This window comes from Salvelinus alpinus, chromosome 21 (assembly GCF_045679555.1).
Source record: "Salvelinus alpinus chromosome 21, SLU_Salpinus.1, whole genome shotgun sequence".
Lineage (NCBI taxonomy): Eukaryota > Metazoa > Chordata > Actinopteri > Salmoniformes > Salmonidae > Salvelinus > Salvelinus alpinus.
Window position 1 is genome coordinate 3,210,044 of NC_092106.1, and position 14,212 is coordinate 3,224,255.

The following is a 14,212-nucleotide window of genomic DNA, read 5'->3' on the forward strand; positions in this document are numbered from 1 at the left end:
CTTTGCCATTATAGCGTCTGTGACAGCATGGGCAGCGCCATTGAAGCAGTAGTTAATTTGCTTCTTCACGATTGGTTGGACATGACTCCAACAGGGCCACCAGGAGGGATCAGTCAATGAAATTGGAAGTCGCAACCAGCTGACTGCATTAAAATGCTGAAAGACCTCAATGGCGCTGCCCATGCCAAACGGTCTTTTGGCCACTAGAAGCCTCTATCATTCTTTATAGTCCATGTTAGAAATTGGGAGTCCTGTTTGCGAAATCTCCACCCTAGTAAACGCAAAACATTCAGGACAACGCGCTGCAATCAAATATCTCAATACATTATTTCACTGAACTCTCCCATTATATTTAAAGAGTTACTAGCTAAAGGCCCAGTAAAGGTGTCACCAAATAAAGCCATGTGTGAAAATAGTTGGTGGTTAAAAGCCTGAAGCACTGGAAGCATTTAAAGGTTATACATGTAACATTTCTACCTTTAAATCCTACATGTAACATGTATATAAAAATCCACTAGAGAAAAACAGGAGGTCTGGCCAGGTGTTGTATGTAGGCTACATCTCCCTGTTTTATGATTCGTTTGTGAGGTTGACAATATTCACAGTACAACTCTTCCTTAAGTCCTTGCAACAATTGTTCTACGCTATTTTGTGACCTTAAGGACCATCAGGTCACAGGAGGTTGGTGGTACCTTAAATGGGGAGAACGGGCTCGTGGTAATGTCTGGACCGCTATCAGTGGAATGGTATCAAATACATGAAAGACATGGTTTCCATTTGTTTGATGCCATTCCATTAGCTCCATTCCAGACGTTATTATGAGCCGTCCTCCCCTCAGCAGCCTCCACTGCATCAGGTAGGCCGAATACTGGAATGTTTACCAATGGCATGCCCATCTTTTTGTAAAGAAATACACTGGTCACTCAAAACATTTTTAAAGTATTTATAATGCATAAATAGCCCACACTTTAGAGGAGACCACGCAAAAATACTTAACTAATGATTAGTAAATGGTTTATAAGGACCTATATTAAACATCTTATGAATGGAGTAATGATTAGTAATGATGAATAAACTATTTACTAATCCATTATAAATTCTTTATTATGTGGAGTTATTTTAAAATTGCTAACCAATTGAGTACCTTACTATGATTTGTTTTCATTTAAAATGGTCAAAAAGAAACAAAAATAGCTTCTTAGAAAAGAGCAAATTCTCAAGCAAGAATTTTGCAAGCTATGACTCTCTGGGAGTGGTCTGAGTGGGGAGGGAAAAACTGAAAACTAGCTGTTATTGGCAGAGAGGTTTGGAAATCTCTTTCTTATTGGTCTATTAACGAATTTACCACCTGGTGATGTCACCAGACAGGTTGAAATTTCAGGTGGTCTTTTCAAACAGCTCTTACACTAAAAGGGCATTATCATAATTTCACTATTTCACAGATTTATTACAACCTCATAGTGTGGAAATATATACAGTATAAAACACAGGAAATCACATTTTGACTGCACTGGGCTTTTAAGAATATTATTATATTGTTGTTCTGTGTGTGTGGTGGCAAGGGAGGTAATGAGGTGGTTTCAGGTAGATTAATCTAATAATAGCCAATTGATATTGAGCATGATATTGAAATCTCAATCAACCACGATACCGGGAACCTCTGTCCACCAACATGATTTTATGACCACAACTTAAGTGAACCAGACATCGACGTGTGTGTGGCATATCAAGAAGCTGATTAAACAGCATGATCATTACACAGGTGCACCTTGGGCTGGGGACAATAAACGGACACTCTAAAATGTGCAGTTTTGTCACACAACACAATGCCACAGATGTTTCAAGTTTTGAGGGAGTGTACAATTGGCATGCTGACTGCAGGAATGTTAACCAGAGCTGTTGCCAGATAATTGAATATTAATTTCTCTTCCATATGCTGCCTCCAATGTCATTTTAGAGACTTTGGCAGTACATCTAAACACGTGTAACCAAGCCAGCCCAGGACCTCCAAATCCGGCTTCTACACCTGCGGGTTCGTCTGAGACCAGCTACCCTGACAGCTGATGAAACTGGATTTACACAACCAAAGAATTTCTGCACAAACTGTCAGAAACCGTCTCAGGGAAGCTCATCTGCAGTTCAGCGTCGTAACCAAATTCATTGGGAAAATGCTTACCTTCGATGGTCACTGGCACGCTGGAGAAGTGTGCTCTTCACAGATTCATCCCGGTTTCAATTGTAGATGGCAGACAGCGTCATGTGGGCGAGCGGTTTGCTGATGTCAACGTTGTGAACAGAGTGCTCCATGGTGGCGGTGGAGTTATGGTACGTGCAGGTATAAGCTGCAGACAACAAACACAACTGCATTTTATCGATGGCAATTTGAATATACAGAGATCCTGAGGCCCATTGTTGTGCCATTCATCCGCTGCCATCACCTCATGTTTCAGCCTGATAATGCACGGCCCCATGTCGCAAGGATCTGTACACAATTCCTGGTAACTGAAATTCCATGGCCTGCATACTCACCAGACATGTCACACATTAAGCATGTTTGGGATGCTCTGGATTGATGAGTACGACAGCGTGTTCCAGTTCCCTCCAATATCCAGCAACTTTGCACAGCCCAAATTGAAGAGGAGTGGGACAACAATCTACAGGCCACAATCAACAGCCTGATCAGCTCCATGGAAAGGTTTGATTGTTTGTGTTTATTGTATTTTCTTATTTATAATTATTCTTGCTTTTTTGTGTGGGTGTGAAGTTTGTGATGAGAAATGTTTTTATCTATCAGCCTAGGGACTATACATTAAATCTAGCCAACTGGCTAAATCCAGCACATTTACAGAAATGTGAATTAATAATGTAGGCCTACATTGTCCGTAAAAAAAAAAAAAAAATGAGTCGTTTTATTTCAAATATTTAATCTAAGCCATTTGTTGAACGTCACATTGATAGCCTAATGGTGAATGGGATCTTCTTCACCTAGATGCCCCTGTTTGTACAGAGTTGAGATCATTTCAGCGCCTCTATCGCCTGAACAGGGCCTTTGACACTCCTCTCGACCGCACGGCGCACCAACGCCCTCGCCGACAGCTGGAGCTGGGTGAACGGCTTTCTTCAGTCACTATTAAAATGCACAGAGGCAGAAGTGATGGAATAAGGAGCTGAAGTTTTTGTGGATATACAGGATATAGACCTAGGCATATCACTTGAATGAAATATATTCATGCAGGCTGTCGACAGAGATAATGTTGTGCGTTAGAGTATGTGGGAATAAAGGTTTGCAGACACAGTGTCGGTAGAATCCAAGTTGTGTGTGTCGACCAATAAATTAACTCATCGTGATAGATAGTCTAAACTGATATGTTACAGTATAGGCAGGCATATGTTTATAGCATGGGTACTCAAATCTTACCCTACGTGGTCCGGAGCATGCTGGTTTTCTGTTATACCTGACAATTAATTGCACACACCTGGTGTCCCAGGTCTAAATCAGTCCCTGATTAGAGGGGAACAATAAAAAAAATGCAGTGGAACTGGCTTCGAGGTCCAGAATTGAGTTTGAGGGTTATATAGGCTACTGGACTGAACTGATCGACAATAATAATTCAATGTGTTTCCAGTAGTAGACTTACTCATTAGGCTACAATGATGATTCAACAGGCTGAAGTCGCTGGTTGTTGACAAGTTTGGCGAAGAGACATGGTGAAGCTCAGGTAACAATGTCATTAATTATCAGTGGACTCATTAACATCATATTAGACTATATGGAAGTCTCTTGATAATTGAATAATTGCAATAATATGTTGTGTAATTCCAGAAGGTGGTATTAATGGCTAGCGTTGAGTTCAGTTCCTCTCTCAGCGTGAACTACAGGCTAGCTAATTGATGGATTCATTCACTGCTCGCTGTTTAATGGTCATCAAAGGGATGTGTAATCTGCTGAAAATAGTTCATTATCATCATCATTATGGGGCGGCAGGTAGCCTAGTTGTTAGAGCGTTGGACTAGTAATCGAAAGGTTGCAAGATCGAATCCTTGAGCTGACAAGGTAAAAATCTGTCTGTTCTGCCCCTGAACAAGGCAGTCAACCCACCGTTCCTAGGCTGTCATTGAAAATAAGAATTTGTTCTTAACTGACTTGCCTAGTTAAATAAAGGTTAAAATTATTTTTAAATCATCATACCTATGACTACCTACCTAAATTACTACTGTCCCGTGGCACTCACGTCTGTAGCCATGAAGTGCTTTGAAAGGCTGGTCATGGCTCAAATCACCATCATCCCGAAAACATTAGACCCACTCCAATTTGTATACCACCCCCAACAGACCGCCCTTTCCCACCTGGACTTAAGGAGTGCCCACAAAGCTCATCACTAAGCTAAGGACCCTGGGACTAAACACCTCCCTCTGCAACTGGATCCTGGACTTACTGACAGGCCGACCCCCAGGTGGTAAGGGGAGGCAACAACACATGTGCCATGCTGTGTGCTTAGTCCCCTCTTGTACTCCCTGTTCACCCACAACTGCCTGGCCAAGCATGACTCCAACACCATCATTAAGTTTGCTGATGATACAACAGTGGTAAGCCTGATCACCGACAATGATGAGACTGCCTATAGGAAGGAGGTCAGAGACCTGGCAGTGTGGTGCCAGGCCTACAACATCTCCCTCAACGTGAGCAAGACAAAGGAACTGAACGTGGACTACATGAAAAGGAGGGACGAACACGCTCCCATTCACATCGATGGGGCTGTAGTGGAGCGGGTCGAGAGCTTCAAGTTCCTTGGTGTCCACATCATCAACAAACTATCTGTCACACCCTGATTTGTTTCACCTGTTTTTGTGCTTGTCTCCACCCCCCTCCAGGTGTCACACATCTTCCCCATTATCCCCAGTGTATTTATACTTGTGTTCTCTGTTTGTCTGTTGCCAGTTCGTTTTGTTCGGCAAGTCTATCAGCGTTTTCCCCCTTGCTTCTGTCTTTTTCTAGTTCCTGTTTTCTACCATTCTGCCTGCTCTGACCCTGCCTGCCGTTCCGTACCATGTCACATCACCCTGGATTATTGACCTCTGCCTGCCCTGACCCCGAGACTGCCTGCCGTTCTGTACCTTATGGACTCTGATCTGGATTACTGATCTCTGCCTGCCCTTGACCTGTCGTTTTGCCTTCTAGTAATACACTTTTGTTACTTCGACATCTGGGTCTTCTCCTGAAACATGATACTATCACGGTCCAAACACACCACACCAAGATGCCTATTCCCCCTCAGGAGACTGAAAATATTTGGCATGGGTCACCAGATGCTCAAAAAGTTCTACAGCTGCACCACTGAGACAGACAGAGAGACATACACAGATAGACACAGACAGACAGAACACGCATGCACAACGCACACACACAACTCTTGTGCATAAACAGCACACATACATGCATATGTGCGCACACACACACACGCAAAATGAATTGATATGAATCAACAGGCCAACTTGATGTGAAAAAGGATTAAGCAGAATAACTTGTTTTCACTATTGTTCTCGTCATTGGATAAGGACTCAGACAGTGCGATATTTATGGAAATGGCCATGTGGTCGGTGGTGGTTGTGGTTATATTTGCTCTAAAGGAGTACACCATCCTCTTCAGTGATGTGGTCACCTTCACCAACATCTGCTCAGAGTGTGAGCCCATCCAGATCGTCAACATGCTCAACTCCATGTACCTCAAGTTCGACCGGCTCTGTAACGGCTGTCTTCTTCGTCCTCCTCACCTGAGGAGGAGTAGGAGATATCGGACCAATACGCAGCGTGGTGAGTATTCATATTTATTAGAATACTTTCAATACAGAACAAAAACAATAAACTGACAAAATAAACGAAGACGCAACAGTCCCGAAATAGTGAACACTAAACACAGGAACACACGAACAGGAACAATCCCCCACACCCCACAATACAAAACAGGCTACCTACATATGGTTCCCAATCAGAGACAACGACTAACATCTTCCTCTGACTGAGAACCATATCAGGCCAAACACATAGAAATAGACAAACCAGACATACAACATAGAATGCCCACTCAGATCACACCCTGACCAAACAAAACAGAGAAACAAACAAAGCAAACTATGATCAGGGCGTGACAGTACCCCCCCCCCAAGGTGCGGACTCCGGCCGCAAAACCTAAACCTATAGGGGAGGGTCTGGGTGGGCATCTGTCCGCGGTGGCGGTTCTGGAGCGGGACGTGGACCCCACTCCACCATAGTCATTGTCCGCTTCAGTAACCTCTCTGGAGCGGCGACCCTTGCCGCCGACCTTGGACTGGGAACCCTAATAAAGGGCCCCACTGGACTGAGGAGGGCCTCTGGACTGAGGGGCAGCTCCGGACTGAGGGGCAGCTTCGGACTGAGGGGCAGCTCCGGACTGAGGGGCAGCTCCGGACTGGCGGGCGGCTCTGGCGGCTCCGGACTGGCGGGCGGCTTTGGCGGCTCCGGACTGGCGGGCGGCTCTGGCGGCTCCGGACTGGCGGGCGGCTCTGGCGGCGCTGGACAGACGGGCGGCTCAGGCCTGCTGAGGCGCACTGTAGGCCTGGTGCGTGGTGCCGGAACTGGTGGTACCGTGCTGGGGACACGCACCTCTGGGCGAGTGCGGGGAGCAGGAACAGGGCATACTGGACCCTGGAGGCGCACTGTAGGCCTGGTGCGTGGTGCCGGAACTGGTGGTACCGGGCTGGGGACACGCACCTCTGGGCGAGTGCGGGGAGCAGGAACTGGAGGCCTGATACGTGGTGCCGCCACCGGAGGACTGGTGCGTGGGGCTGCCACAGGAGAGCTGGTGCGTGGGGCTGCCACAGGAGGGCTGGTGTGTGGAGAAGGCACCGGATAGACCGGACCGTGGAGGCGCACTACAGGTCTCGAGCACCGAGCCTGCCCAACCCTACCTGGCTGAATGCTCACCGTAGCCATGCCAGTGCGGCGAGGTGGAATAGGCCGCACTGGGCTATGCACACGTACTGGAGACACTATGAGTAGGGCTGGTGCCATGTACACCGGCCCGAGGAGACGCACTGGAGACCAGATGCGTAGAGCCTGCTCCATGGCACCTGGCTCGATGCCCACTCTAGCCCGGCCAATACGAGGCGCTGCTATGTACCGCACCGGGCTATGCACACGTACTGGAGACACCGTGCGTATCTCCGCATAACACGGTGCCTGCCCGGACCATCTCTCTCCACGGTAAGCACCGGGAGTTGGCTCAGGTCTCCTACCTGACTTAGCTACACACCCCGTGTGCCCCCCCCAATACATTTTTGGGGCTGCCTCTCTGGCTTCCAGCCGCGCTTTCGTACAGCCTCCTCATACCACCGCCTCTCCGCTTTCGCTGCCTCCAGCTTAGCCTTGGGGCGGCGGTACTCTCCAGCCTGTGCCCAGGGTCCCTTGCCATCCAGAATCTCCTCCCAGGTCCAGGAGTCCTGCGATCGCTGCTGCTGCCCGTTACCATGCTGCTTGGTCCTTTGGTGGTGGGTGATTCTGTAACGGCTGTCTTCTTCGTCCTCCTCGTCTGAGGAGGAGTAGGAGATATCGCACCAATACGCAGCGTGGTGAGTATTCATATTTATTAGAATACTTTCAATACAGAACAAAAACAATAAACTGACAAAATAAACGAAGATGCAACAGTCCCGAAATAGTGAACACTAAACACAGGAACACACGAACAGGAACAATCACCCACACCCCACAATACAAAACAGGCTACCTAAATATGGTTCCCAATCAGAGACAACGACTAACACCTGCCTCTGATTGAGAACCATATCAGCCAAACACATAGAAATAGACAAACCAGACATACAACATAGAATGCCCACTCAGATCACACGCTGACCAAACAAAACAGAGAAACAAACAAAGCAAACTATGGTCAGGGCGTGACAGGCTCACCACAGTACACACCGTTTACAAGGTAACAAAATATTACATTTGTCAGATAGGCTAAACATTATTATTTATCATTCATAATTTAATCTTGTGAATTATTCTACATAACCATCTATTCATTCATCTTGACCAGGCAGCCTGGAATAGCCATTCCAGTACTTATCTGACCAATATCAATCTGCCTGTGGTTGTGTGTGCATCAGGTGGAGACCATAGGCCTACATGGGGGTAGGTGGTGTGCCCATCCCATTGTCCGGCCATTCTGAAAGGGTGGCCAACTTCGCCCTGGGCATGGTCATAGCAGCTAGGGAGGTCATCAACCCCATCACAGGGGAGCTTATCCAGGTGAGACCCACAGATGGCTGGTGTGTTGGATGCTGGATTGATTCTACCCTATATTTTTGTAACAGCATTGTTCCATTGATCCAAATCCAAAGGGTTGTGTTTCCCTGCCCTTGTCTTTCTTTTTGAGATGATCTTTCCCAGTTCTCCTGCTAGTTCATCACAATACAATACCTCTCTCTGTGTCAGAGGCTGGTCTAGTGGGTAACGAAGCTGCCAGCAGCACATAAATGTCACCCCCTAGCGTTGATACGAATCCTTCCACTACTCAGGGATCATTTACACCTATTTCTGTCTCGATAAAGTAAAAATATCCCACAAAATATATTTAAGAAACAACCAATACCTCTCTGCTGTAGATCCGGGTGGGTGTACACAACGGGTCGGTTCTAGATGGTGTGGTGGAGGAGAAGATGCCTCGGTACTGCCTGTTTTCGGAGACAGTAAGCACAGCGTCTCGCATGGAGAGCCACGGCCTCCCCAACAAGATCCACCTCAGCCCTAGTGTTTACCTGTAAGACCTCAGCTCATGTCACTGAACTGCAGGAAATGAAATCAATCAAGAAGCAAGCAAGCAATTGTATTTATAAAGCCATTTTTACATCAACTGTTGTCACAAAGTGCTTTACAGTAAATTGATGGTTGGTTGGTATGTTAGTTGCTTGGTTGGTTGATTGATTTATTAATTGAGTGCTTTGTTGGTTGAGCCCATAGGACTCTGGTCAAACATAGTGCACAATAGAAGGAAAAGGGTGTTCATATGTATAAGGCTTTGTGTTCATATGTCTTCTCCCTCCAGGGTTCTGAAAGACAAGGGCTTCATGCTGTCTGTCTGTCTGTCTACCTCTCAACTACTCTCTTTGAAAATACACACCTTTATAAATACACAGTACAGCTGAGGAAATGTCTTAGATGTGCGTCTCACCTTGTTGCACCTTATTTGTCTAATTCTTTGGGTAGCTCAGCCTCAAATGCATTATCTCAACAGGTTTTCTGTTCCCTGATATTTACGGCGCATTTAGCCACAATCACCACTGTGGTAGATTCCTAATGCCTCACTCTAATGCTAGACCTCTTTGTTGTAACCTAATCCCACAGCCATCCAGAGGGTGCAGAGTGAAGACAGGAACCCCGCAGTGCCCATGGAGTATAGAGACGGTCTGACCTACCCGCTGCCCTCAGTCCAGCTCACTGACCCCCAGCCACAACTGAGAGCCGAGCCTCACAGGTGCCTCCTCCTCCTCTTCTTCTTCTTCTTTCTTTTCTTATATCATTCTTTCTTTCTTTTTATTTCATGATATTCTTGAATATTTACATTTGAATTAAATCTTATATTCTTAATCTCTTGTATTCTTCATATTGTTCTAAGATGATCTTTAAGTCATAGGTAAAAGACTGCTCCTCCATTTCTTTTACGTTTCTCCTCTTCGTTACCTCCATTGCCTCCCACTCAGCCTGCAGTGGTGACTCTTAGGAGGTTCGTGTGTTTCATAGGACACCTCAGGACTCAGAGAGCTACGGCGGTCTCGATAGTGACAACAAGTCAGAGGAGGGAGGTCTCCTCAACCCAGACCACCACCTGACCAGAGCAACCTTGTACCAGAGTCCCACTTCCATAGAGGCTGAGGCTCCTCCTTCCATTCAGAGGAACAAACACATCCAGACCAGTTTCTGTGTGGTCCTCTGAACTGTTGAAATACTACCCAGACCAGTCACTGTAGCCCAGTTTATACCTGGTGCTAACACATACGTCCGTTATCCTGAGCTTGTTCTCATTGTGATTGTGCCCACATTTTACCCGTTGCATCTACACATGATAAAATACACATATTAGAATGTGTCTCTGTGTACTGTGTGTACTGTGTGTACTGGACATCATAAGGTGAATGCACCAACTTGTAAGTCGCTCTGGATAAGAGCGTCTGCTAAATGACTTAAATGTAATGTAAATGTAAATTCCGTCTACTGTGTCCGCCTTGTGACCAGATTTCCTGGTCCTTCCCGGTATGCAAATTATTTAACAGATATTATTTCAAAATAATATTTCTTAAAGACACATATTGATAAGTCAATGGTGCCACCTGTCAATGATTTTAGAGGGAGGGATAATGATGATTTAATATGTTTTACTGTCCAAATCCTTCTCCGCTGGTAAGACATCCAGACACAATGCATCCCTGACTACCTCTGGAGGTGGTCAGGAACATCAGATCTGGCTGACCTACAAAACTGTAGCTGACACTCTGCCCTAGATACTGCTTGTGGGATAGGCCTATTTCTGTAGGCCTACCTCCCTGCTCTTCACATATTTATGGGCTATAGAATAGATATTGTTCCGCCAAAGGGTCCATCTCTCGCCATCTATCTTCACCTCACGAATCCGTCTCCGCAATCGCATCCAGATCTGTCAGATGGTTGGCCAGAACTGGTCGGTTGGTGTAGATGTTATCCACAGGCAGAAGAAATGTTACCGTCTTTACTTTGGCCCTGCAAAACGAGGGGAATTAATAGCAACCATAAGCAAAATGCTACATGTTGCTTTAAATTAGGTTATCTAAAAATTCTGGTGAGGTTGGATGAGAAGGCCCACTGGGACACTCACCTGTTTTTGTGTACATATTCTTGGAGAAAGAACCTGTTGGTTAACTTCTTTGCAGTGGTGCTGATCTTGTCTCGTCTCGTGTGGAATTCCCGAAGATGGATGTGGCCCTTCTGTCGAACTTCCTCGTGAACTCGACCCCAACTTGAGTTGCTTCCCTTCGCAACCTCTTCATCTTTCGACACACTCTCTTCGGTCTCGCTCTTCCTGATCACACGTGGCTTGTTGGAGGCGATTGAGTACCTCCGGCTGGTCATTACAATGTTCTCGGTGAGATCAATAAAACAAATTGATCAGATTATTTTGTTCAAACCAGGCCTAGCTTTAAACAATGTTTATACATAAAACATTGTGCTTTATCTTTCCATTTAAAACGACAACTGCAGTTGATAGTGCGACTTTACCCATACTGCCGCTCGAGTGCGGACGCATTCCGTCTTAGGTTTATGTGGGATGGATTGTAGTCAGCCCCGGTCCTGGGCTGTCCTGCTGGTGAATATGGATTAGGTTCACCTGGCTCAGTCCCAATCACCGGCTGACTGATTTCCCCCTGTAGCACACTGTTCTCCATATCAAGCTTCTTGATTTCGTTGCTATCTCCATGACCACCTCAGCGAGGCTCCGGCTGCTTCCATGGCGCTGGAATTCTGCTGCCAGAACCACGGCTTCCCATACAACCACGACTCGAGCAAGAGGAGCTCGTTTTGTTGCGGTTTTAACATGCTGCCTGTTCTAGCTCTCTGCCAGTCTCTGTCTGCGTCTCTCAATCTCCGTCTAGATCATGTTCAAAGAAGATTATGTCGCCTTTCATCACTTATACAGCTAGAAGGGCTCGGGTGATCAGCCAATGGGACACAAGCATTGTTTTTATTAAGTGGCGCGCAGTGTCGTATTTCAGGAAAAGCATGCTGCGGAATGGACAATGGACAAGGAGAGGAAATCCTTGTTCTGAACATTTCAGCAAAGGAGGTAAGCTATATAATAACATCTAATAAAGTTGTCTTGAATCAAACGTAGGCTAGGCCATTGTGTGAATCTGATAATGAGGCAGATTACAATTGTCCTCCGGGGCAAATGCTGTGTATCTCCTCCCCACCACCCACGACATCTAAAATATTAATTAGATCTAGCAAAGATGAATCTAGGGTGGCAAAACAACCGGCAGACACATTGTTGTTGCTCTCTATTGTATAAAACGCATCAATAAAAATGTGTCATAAATGGACAAGAGGGTTCTATTAGGCTACTATAGGTTTTGATTGGCTTAGGTCGGATGACATCAGGTTTTAGTTATCTGTTACCAGAGAGACTGCAGCCATCGGGACCAAACGAAACATTACACGTTTACACACTGCAGCATGTGCACAGAAAAGTAGACACATGCTCATGTGATATGGCTCACAACAAGTCAGATTGGTTGTCTCTGTGATGTTGCGTCCCATTGCGATAATAAACATGAAACAAAAATACATGGTTATCACTCACATTCATTAATAGTCTAAAAAGTGAAAGTTACCTCAGGACTGACAGCCAACAAACGTCACAATAAGAAATGCCCATCATTCATGATATCATAATTGTCAAACGGCCTTCTATTTGGCTGGTACCCTAAAGAGTTTGTGGCAGATCAAGCGCTTGAATAGCTCAGCAGCTTTAACTTTGAAAAGGTGAAAGAATTGTTATTTTCTCATCCAGTTGTTCGTTTTACAATGCGAGTAAAGTGCACAGACCTTTAATTGCATGGTCCCAGCCATTAACAGGTGAGAGCACTGTTTTTTTAAATGTAGGCTACATTTTTCCTTGAAACAGACCAACAGGTCAGTATTGGGGGTTTCTAATCTTACTATCACTATGGTATCAAAGACTCTAGAATTTTGGCAACAACACAAGCTGGTTGAAGCTGTTTCCATGTTATTTTAACTTAGGCTATTGGATTTGCAGCCAAAAATGTATATTGAATTAATTTTGTTGATAACAAATCAAATAATCAAACCGAAACCCAGTGGGATGATGACACACAAACGCTCCAAAGCAATTATTGTGCAATCCGGAGTAAAACGGTAGCAGTAAAGGAGCAATCCATTTTTTAAAACTTGCTGGCATCTTTCAGCATAACAATATTTAATTGAAAAAATCAATTTCAGCCTCCCTTGTAGCGCAGCAGTCTAAGGCAGTGCATCGCAGTGCTTGAGGTGTCACTACAGACCCGTGTTCGATCCCAGGCTGTGTCACAACCGGCTGTGACCGGGAGTCCCATAGGGCGGCGCACAATTGGCCCAGCGTCGCATCGTGCTCTAGCGACTCCTTGTGGCGGGCCGGGCGCCTGCAGGCTGAACGGTGTTTTCTCCAGCACATTGGTGCAGCTGGCTTCCAGTGTCAGGCGGTGGTTAACTGGTGCAGTGAATCAGGCGCAGGAGAGCAGAAATGAGTGTACAAGGTATTTAATTCCACGACAGCACCAGTATACAGACAATACTCAAAGTGCGGAGAAATACCGGTCACTCGAAAATAACGGGTGTAAATACATAACCCGGCAAACATAACCAGCCGACAAGTACCGCCATGAACAATCAATAACCACGCACACTACCGTGTGGGAAACAGAGGGTTAAATAATGAACATGTAATTGGGGAATAGAAACCAGGTGTGTAGAAAACAAAGACAAAACAAATGGAAAATGAAAAGTGGATCGACGATGGCTAAAAGACCGGTGACGTCGACCGCCGAAACGCTGCCCGAACAAGGAGAGGGACCGACTTCGGCGGAAGTCGTGACATCCGGGTTAAGCAAGCGGGTGTTAAGAAGTTGGGGAGTTGCAGCAATGAGACAAGATCACAATTGGATATCACAAAATTGTGGAGAAAAAAATTCTGCCATGCAACAAAAATCTCGGAGGAAGGAAGACGAGGTAGGATAGCCTAAACAATGCTGAGTTAAATTACAAAGTTTAACTGAGCTAGGTTATTACATATAAGCCTAAAAGATACAGTGCCTTCAGAAAGTGTTCACACCCCTTGACTTTTTCCACATTTTGTTGTGTTACAGCCAGAATTTAAAATTGATTAAATTGAAACTTTGTGTCACTGGCCTACACACAATACCCTATGATGTCAAAGTGGAATTATGTTTTTAGAAATGTTAACAAATTAATAAAAAATGCAAAGCTGAAATGTCTTGAGTCAATAAGTATTCAACCCCTTTCTTATGGCAAGTCTAAATAAGTTCAGCAGTAAAAATGTGTTTAACAAGCCACATAATAATTTGCATGGACTGACTCTGTGCGCAGAGTGTTTAACATGATTTTTGAATGACTACCTCATCTCTG

At 45.4% G+C, this 14,212-nt stretch overlaps 2 long non-coding RNA genes across 2 annotated transcripts in view; one reads left to right on the top strand and one right to left on the bottom strand.

Annotated features, from left to right (window-relative positions):
• Positions 1–7,605: 7,605 nt before the first annotated feature.
• On the bottom strand, positions 7,606–11,303 carry LOC139547638 (uncharacterized). The gene is made up of 2 exons (XR_011669568.1): positions 10,890–11,303; positions 7,606–10,774 (listed from the first exon to the last, which is right to left on the bottom strand). It is a non-coding gene; the product is annotated as an uncharacterized lncRNA (long non-coding RNA).
• Positions 11,304–11,739: 436 nt separating this feature from the next.
• Positions 11,740–14,212, top strand: part of LOC139547637 (uncharacterized) — a 30,289-nt gene continuing 27,816 nt past the window's right edge. The window contains exon 1 of the long non-coding RNA XR_011669567.1: positions 11,740–11,855. This is a non-coding gene — a long non-coding RNA (uncharacterized lncRNA). The remainder of the gene's footprint in view (positions 11,856–14,212) is intronic.